General features: G+C 40.2%; 1 pseudogene; it reads left to right on the top strand.

Annotated features, from left to right (window-relative positions):
• The first annotated feature begins 4860 nt into the window (after positions 1 to 4860).
• Positions 4861 to 4959, top strand: LOC132315175 (small nucleolar RNA R71; annotated as a pseudogene).
• The last annotated feature ends 1041 nt before the right edge of the window (positions 4960 to 6000 follow it).

Raw genomic sequence — 6000 nt, 5'->3', positions numbered from 1 at the left:
CGTCCTGTAGACTCTTGATAAGAGCTTTGTAGCTCTTATCCCAATCTTTCTTCTGGAATGTGCAGTCCCCAGACTCAGTACGCTCTCGTGGCTAGAAGGGACAGCGTTGGTCTCTCAGAATCTGTGTGATGAGATGGCCGAATGGGAGATACTTAGCCTGTTTGGGCTTGGCCTTGCTGTTATGGTCAACATACAGCTTCATCATAATGCTCCAGATGAGCGCAAGAATGGACAGCCAGTGCCCTGTATAGAAGGTGTATAAAGCTGTAAGATAGTTGTTGCGCCTCTGTATCTTGTGGCCAGCTATAAAAACATTTCGGTATAGCACCGAATCGAAAAACCATAGGTCGTCTGGCAGATAAGTCCGCGTGGCGAAAGTCTCGCCACCGGCATAGTGACCTGTGAGTGCAACGACCATGTTTGCATATGAGGGTCTTCATAGAGTATGATAGGTATCTTGGAGATTAGGAGGGCAGACGTGTGGACAACGAAAAGATCTGGAAAGAGTGTCCACCGTGATACTAATAGAGTAGCCGTTAATGGTAGTTCGCAGCTCCGCCAAGTTACTCGGGGGCAGGTCGGAGGTTTTGGAAGAACATCCGGACCAACCTCGGGTACACTGGGTATGAAACAGGGGCTAGTATGGCTGGGATGCCCCTCCGGTCTATATCGTCATATGCTACTCTGGTAAGAACAGACCGGGAGAAGTAGTCTATGTCAAAGATCGACTCATGCGCCACTCGAAGGCGTGAGTATCTCGGCAATGGCCGGTCTAAGTCCTGGGCTGGCTGAGCTGGTGGTGGTGATGGAGATGGTATGTGCTCAGCCTCTGCGTCAGCCTGTGAAGAAGATGCCTCGGTTGAAAACTGTAGTCTATTGTCAGCGGATGGAGATTGAGGTGGAGTAGGCACTGTTGGCTCCTCCTGAATATGAGAGGGCTCTGGCTCGGACTCATGAATGGGGTCTTGGGCGTGAGATGGACCTGCCTCGTCGTCCAATCTCCACCTGGCCCTGCGGTGATAGTGTTCACGAGCAATAGTCTTGACCCTAGCCATGGCCTGCAAAATAAAAGGAAAACTTATAAAAAGGAAGTCAATGCCGTTATAAAGAATTAAAGCACAGTATATAGAATCATGTATGTCAAATAACATAGAAAAAACAGATAAGGAACATGAATCTATGCAAGTGGCAAGGAATGAGTGACATGATATGAAGCATGCTAGACAGTATAAGTATAAAATGCATCCAATGTAGAAAATACAGGCATTAGGCATGTATGAGATAGCATAAAACACAAGAGATGGTGTGTGAAATGTGTGATGTAAATTTGTGAAGTTCGATCGATCACAAAAATGTGAGATCGATGCAAGTTCGATCAATTGGGAATAAGTGAGATCAATTTGTTACAGATTAATCTGAGAAAAAGTTCGATCGATCGAACTGTGAGGTGAAATTCGAAAAAGTCATAGATCTATGACTTTGATGGCACGGGGGCCTCACAAACAAGCTTGTGGGCCCCTCTACACAACAAATCAACATATTTGGTCACTTTCCATGGCCCGTGACCCCCCAAAAATCGAAATTAAAATAAAAAATATATAAAACCTATATATACATAGCTTCAAAGCTTCATCAATGGCAAGATTCATCATCAAGACATCATAGATCTAACATAGAAGGCATGGATTCATGAAAATAGAGCTTGAAATCAAAAAAAGGGTTTTAAATCTTACCTAAAACCGAGAGATGAGATGAGATGAAGATGGAATCGGAGATCCGAGCTGAAGGAGAAAGATCGTGAGATAGAGTCGCCGGGGGTGGGGAAGTGAGTTGCAGCGGCAAGGGACGAAGGGGAGGGTTTTAGATCGATCTGTGGTATTGATCTAACAACCCTAGATTTGATTTTTTAAAAACATTTCGTTACCAATTTGATCGATCGAATTAAAATCTCAGATTGATTGAACTGTGATCGATCTCTCCTCACTAAAAGATAAAATTGTTTTGAAGCTTTTGAATTTTTTTTTTTTTTTTGAATAAGAATAAAACTAAATAAAATAAAAATAAAATAAAATATTTTTGGAATATAAAACAAAATAAAATATATATAATTTAAATTTAAAATTCAAAAAAAAAAATAAATCAAACTTAAAATAGTAAGTCAAAGAACAGAGATCGATCTCTTTAAGATCGATCTCAGATGAACTCCGATCGATCGAACATGCAAAAACCTGCAGACATGTTCGATCGATGGGACAGAGAGCCTTTTGATGCAGGTTGGATGCAGGTTCAAAAATTTTTTAAGTGTTGAGACTGCAGATCGATTCAAGATGAAGTTGGATCGATTGAAGAACTAAAGATCGATCTAAGAACAAGTTCGAACGATGGGACAGAAAGCTGAAATATGCAGGTTTTCTTCGAATGATAGGACAGAGAGGTGATTGGATATAGGTGGATGTAGGTATGGAGTTCAATCGATCGAACCTCCTTGGAGATCGATCGAACTAATGCAAAATGCTCATTTTCAACATGAAAGTGTATGCAATCCTAATCACAGTTCCTAGCAATGTATATGAACCTAAGGTAAATATCTAGACTTCGCAAGAAATTAAATTTAAAATAGAAATGAGGGAGGAATAGGGTTGTGACACCCTAGGAATGTACTAGTCTTTAACGTCTCTAGCAAGACGTTGGGCTCTTTTAGCCCGGATCAAACATCTTATAGTGCATCCCTTCCTTGATGGGGTGATAAGTGTTTTGAACTCCACCCAACAAATGGTTCCCTAGAGAACTTGTTGGATTAGGCTCAAAAGAAATTTTTGGTTCTTGGTCAACATGATCCTTGGGCTTCCACGCCCTTTCAAAACAAGATTTTGAAACAACTTTATTGGAATTTAGGGTTGAAGATGAACTTTTTGGAATTTTGGTTTTGCACAAAGACTCTATTCCTTCACATTCAAGGTTATGATATTTCTCTACAACATTCACTTCTTCATGTTTGTCAAATGAATTGGGAGTCGGATTGAAGATATTCAACTTCACCTTTATGTAGCCAAATGAGATCTTCATTATCCCGGTCCTACAATTAATGTTGGCATTCGCAGTTTCCAAGAAAGGACGGCCAAGGATAACGGGAATTTGGCTCTTAGGATTCGGGATTTGTTCCGTGTCAATGACAACGAAATCAACGGGGAAGAAGAATTTATTAATCTTAATCAATACGTCCTCAATGATACCCCTAGGCTTTTTGATGGATCGGTCGGCAAGTTGCAAAACCACCGACGTCGGTTTCAAGTCTCCTAAGCCTAATTTGACATATACCGAGTATGGAAGAAGGTTAACACTTGTTCCTAAGTCTAGAAGAGCCCGATTAATAATATGATCTCTAATGATACATGAAGTGGTAGGTGAACCGGGGTTCTTGAACTTTGGAAGAGTGTTATGCTGCAAAATTGAGCTTACTTGCTCGGTTAAGACCACTTTCCTAGGTGCTTGGCTTTTGTTCTTCCTCTTTTGGGTGCATAAGTCTTTCAAAAACTTGGCATAAGTCGAAATTTTCTTGATTGCATCCAAAAGTGGAAGATTGATTTCACTTGCCTAAACATACCCATAATTTCATTTGTTTTGGCCTTTTGCTTGTCAATTGAAATGGATCCTTTTAAGGCATCCGGAAATGGAGCTCTTGGCTCATAAACCTTTTCAGACATTTTCTTTGAAGTCTCTTCAACACAAGAAGTTTTGAAATCATTTTGCAAATTTTTCTTTTCAAAATCACTTTCCAAGATATTCTCATTTGAAAGATCATGCATATGCAATGAAGGAGGAATATGATGAGAAATGGGACGGGTGTCAACTTGTGGTTGCACTGGTTCACTCTCTTCATTGGACATACCCACTTGGTTATCCACAATCTTCCCACTTCTCAAGGTAGTCACCGCATTAACATGCTCGATTGTGTGACCTTCCGATGAGGAATGAGTCTCCACAACACATTGTTGCTTTTGTGGGGCATTCAAAGGCATTTTCCCTTTTTCTCTAACATTTAAAGTACTAGTTATTTGCCCTACTTGGGTTTTTAGCTTAGCAATGGATTGAGAATGAGAATGAAGCAATTGAGTGTTCGCCTCTAGAGTGCCTAAAGCGGTCAAAACTTTCTCTTCAAAAGCGGAACTCCTAGCATTTCCTTCAGAATATAATGGTTGATTAGGAAAATGAGAATTAGAAAATTGATTTCTTTGTGATTGAAATGATGATCTAAAACCTTGAGAATCTTGGCTTTGCATCAGAGTTGGAACATACTTCCCTTGGAAACCACCTTGGGGAGGGTTTGAGCCTTCCCCTTGGTTTCTCCAAGAGAAATTCGGGTGATTCCTCCAACTAGGATTATAATGATTGCCATAAGGATTGTTCCCTTGATTAACAAAAGTTGCATTGACTTGTTCATGATGCTCACTTTGCACATGTCCATGGGGACAATTGGAAGTAGAATGTAAAACACTTGAACAAGTCATACTTGTCTCATTGGATGCATGATGGGAATGGTTAGGGACGGAAGATACTTGATTTGCCGAGTTTTGGTTGATCAAGAATTGATCAAACCTTTGAGATAAGGATTTCATCTCGGCAGTTATTTCATTGGAATTGTCAACTTGATGTAAGTCAACACTCTTTCTTCCACTTGAATTCCTACTATTCTTAGAAGATAGAGTTCGATGCAAAGAATTTTCACTCATGCTCTCATAAAGACGCCACACGTCATCCTCATGCTTATCAATGTAAGAGCCACCCATGGAAGCATCAACCATGCCCTTGTAATTGTCCGATAAGCTCTCAAAGAAATATTGAACTTATTGCCATTTAGTTATGTCATGATGTGGACATTTCCTAAGCAATTCATTGAATCTTTCCCATGCCTCATGGAACGTTTCCCCATCCCCATGTGAAAACTCTCGAATTGAGGTTCTCATGGCATTGGTCTTAGAAACCGGATAGTACTTCTTCAAGAACTCTTGTTGCATTTCTGCCCAAGAAGTTTTTGAAAAAGGCCTAAGATTGTTAAACCAATATTTTGTTTGTCTTTAAGGGTGAATGGAAAAAGTTTAAGCCTTAAGACTTCTTCCGGCATGTCCGTGTATCTCACGGTGGAACATACTTCAAGAAACTTATCCAAATGCTTGTAAGGTTCTTCACTTGGAAGTCCATAATAGTTAGGAAGCATTTGAATGGTTTGTGGTTTGATCTCATAGTGGTGTGCTCTAAATGGTGGCAATTGAATGCATGTTGGTGTATTGTATTCATTAGGCACATAGTGATCTTTTAAAACAAGGGGAAGATTAGCAATTGGAGGTGCAACATGGGCACCTTGATTGCCTTGAATGATGGGAGGTTGTGGAGCATAGATTGGCCTTGGCATTCTCAATGGAACTTGGCCTTGTTGTTGTGGTGGGTGAATGAATGGTCTCGGCATGCCTAATGGTACTTGCATGTTATCATGATGCACATTGGGGTGGAGGATGCCTTGTTGGTCTATGTGACCAAGGTCCTCCACATAGTCCTCATTATGTCCTTCCATTAAAGAAATGGATTGACTAGAACTTCCTCTTCCCCTAGGGTTTTGAACAACGGATTCAAGATGAAAATTTAGAGGGACAAGAGTAGGTTTCAATGATCTATGACCATACATGCACAATAAAACACAACAAGCAACAAACAATGAACAAACACTTTACCTTCGCAACAAATCAATAATCAACAAACTTCCTCCATATACAATGATCCCATACTCCCATGCTATCAACAATATGCAAAGAAAAGTAAATTGCCTCCACGTGGGCTCACGATTTATCTAAGAATTGAAATAGAAGCCTTCACGCGGGCCAACGATTTAACTAAAGATTGAGTTAAGAAAGAGCTCACAAAGGGTCCTTTAGCACTTCAATTCAATTTTCAATTTTAGCTTTGCAAAATTTTTAGATTTTAGCTTTTTCCTTGCTTTTGCTTAGC

The sequence above is a fragment of the Cornus florida genome, unplaced genomic scaffold, assembly GCF_030987335.1.
Source record: "Cornus florida cultivar Cherokee Brave unplaced genomic scaffold, ASM3098733v1 CherokeeBrave_3.0.0_Hap2_Chr06, whole genome shotgun sequence".
NCBI classification, from domain to species: Eukaryota; Viridiplantae; Streptophyta; class Magnoliopsida; order Cornales; family Cornaceae; genus Cornus; species Cornus florida.
The sequence above is the reverse complement of the archived record's forward strand: the minus strand, read 5'-3'. Positions and strand labels throughout refer to the sequence as shown.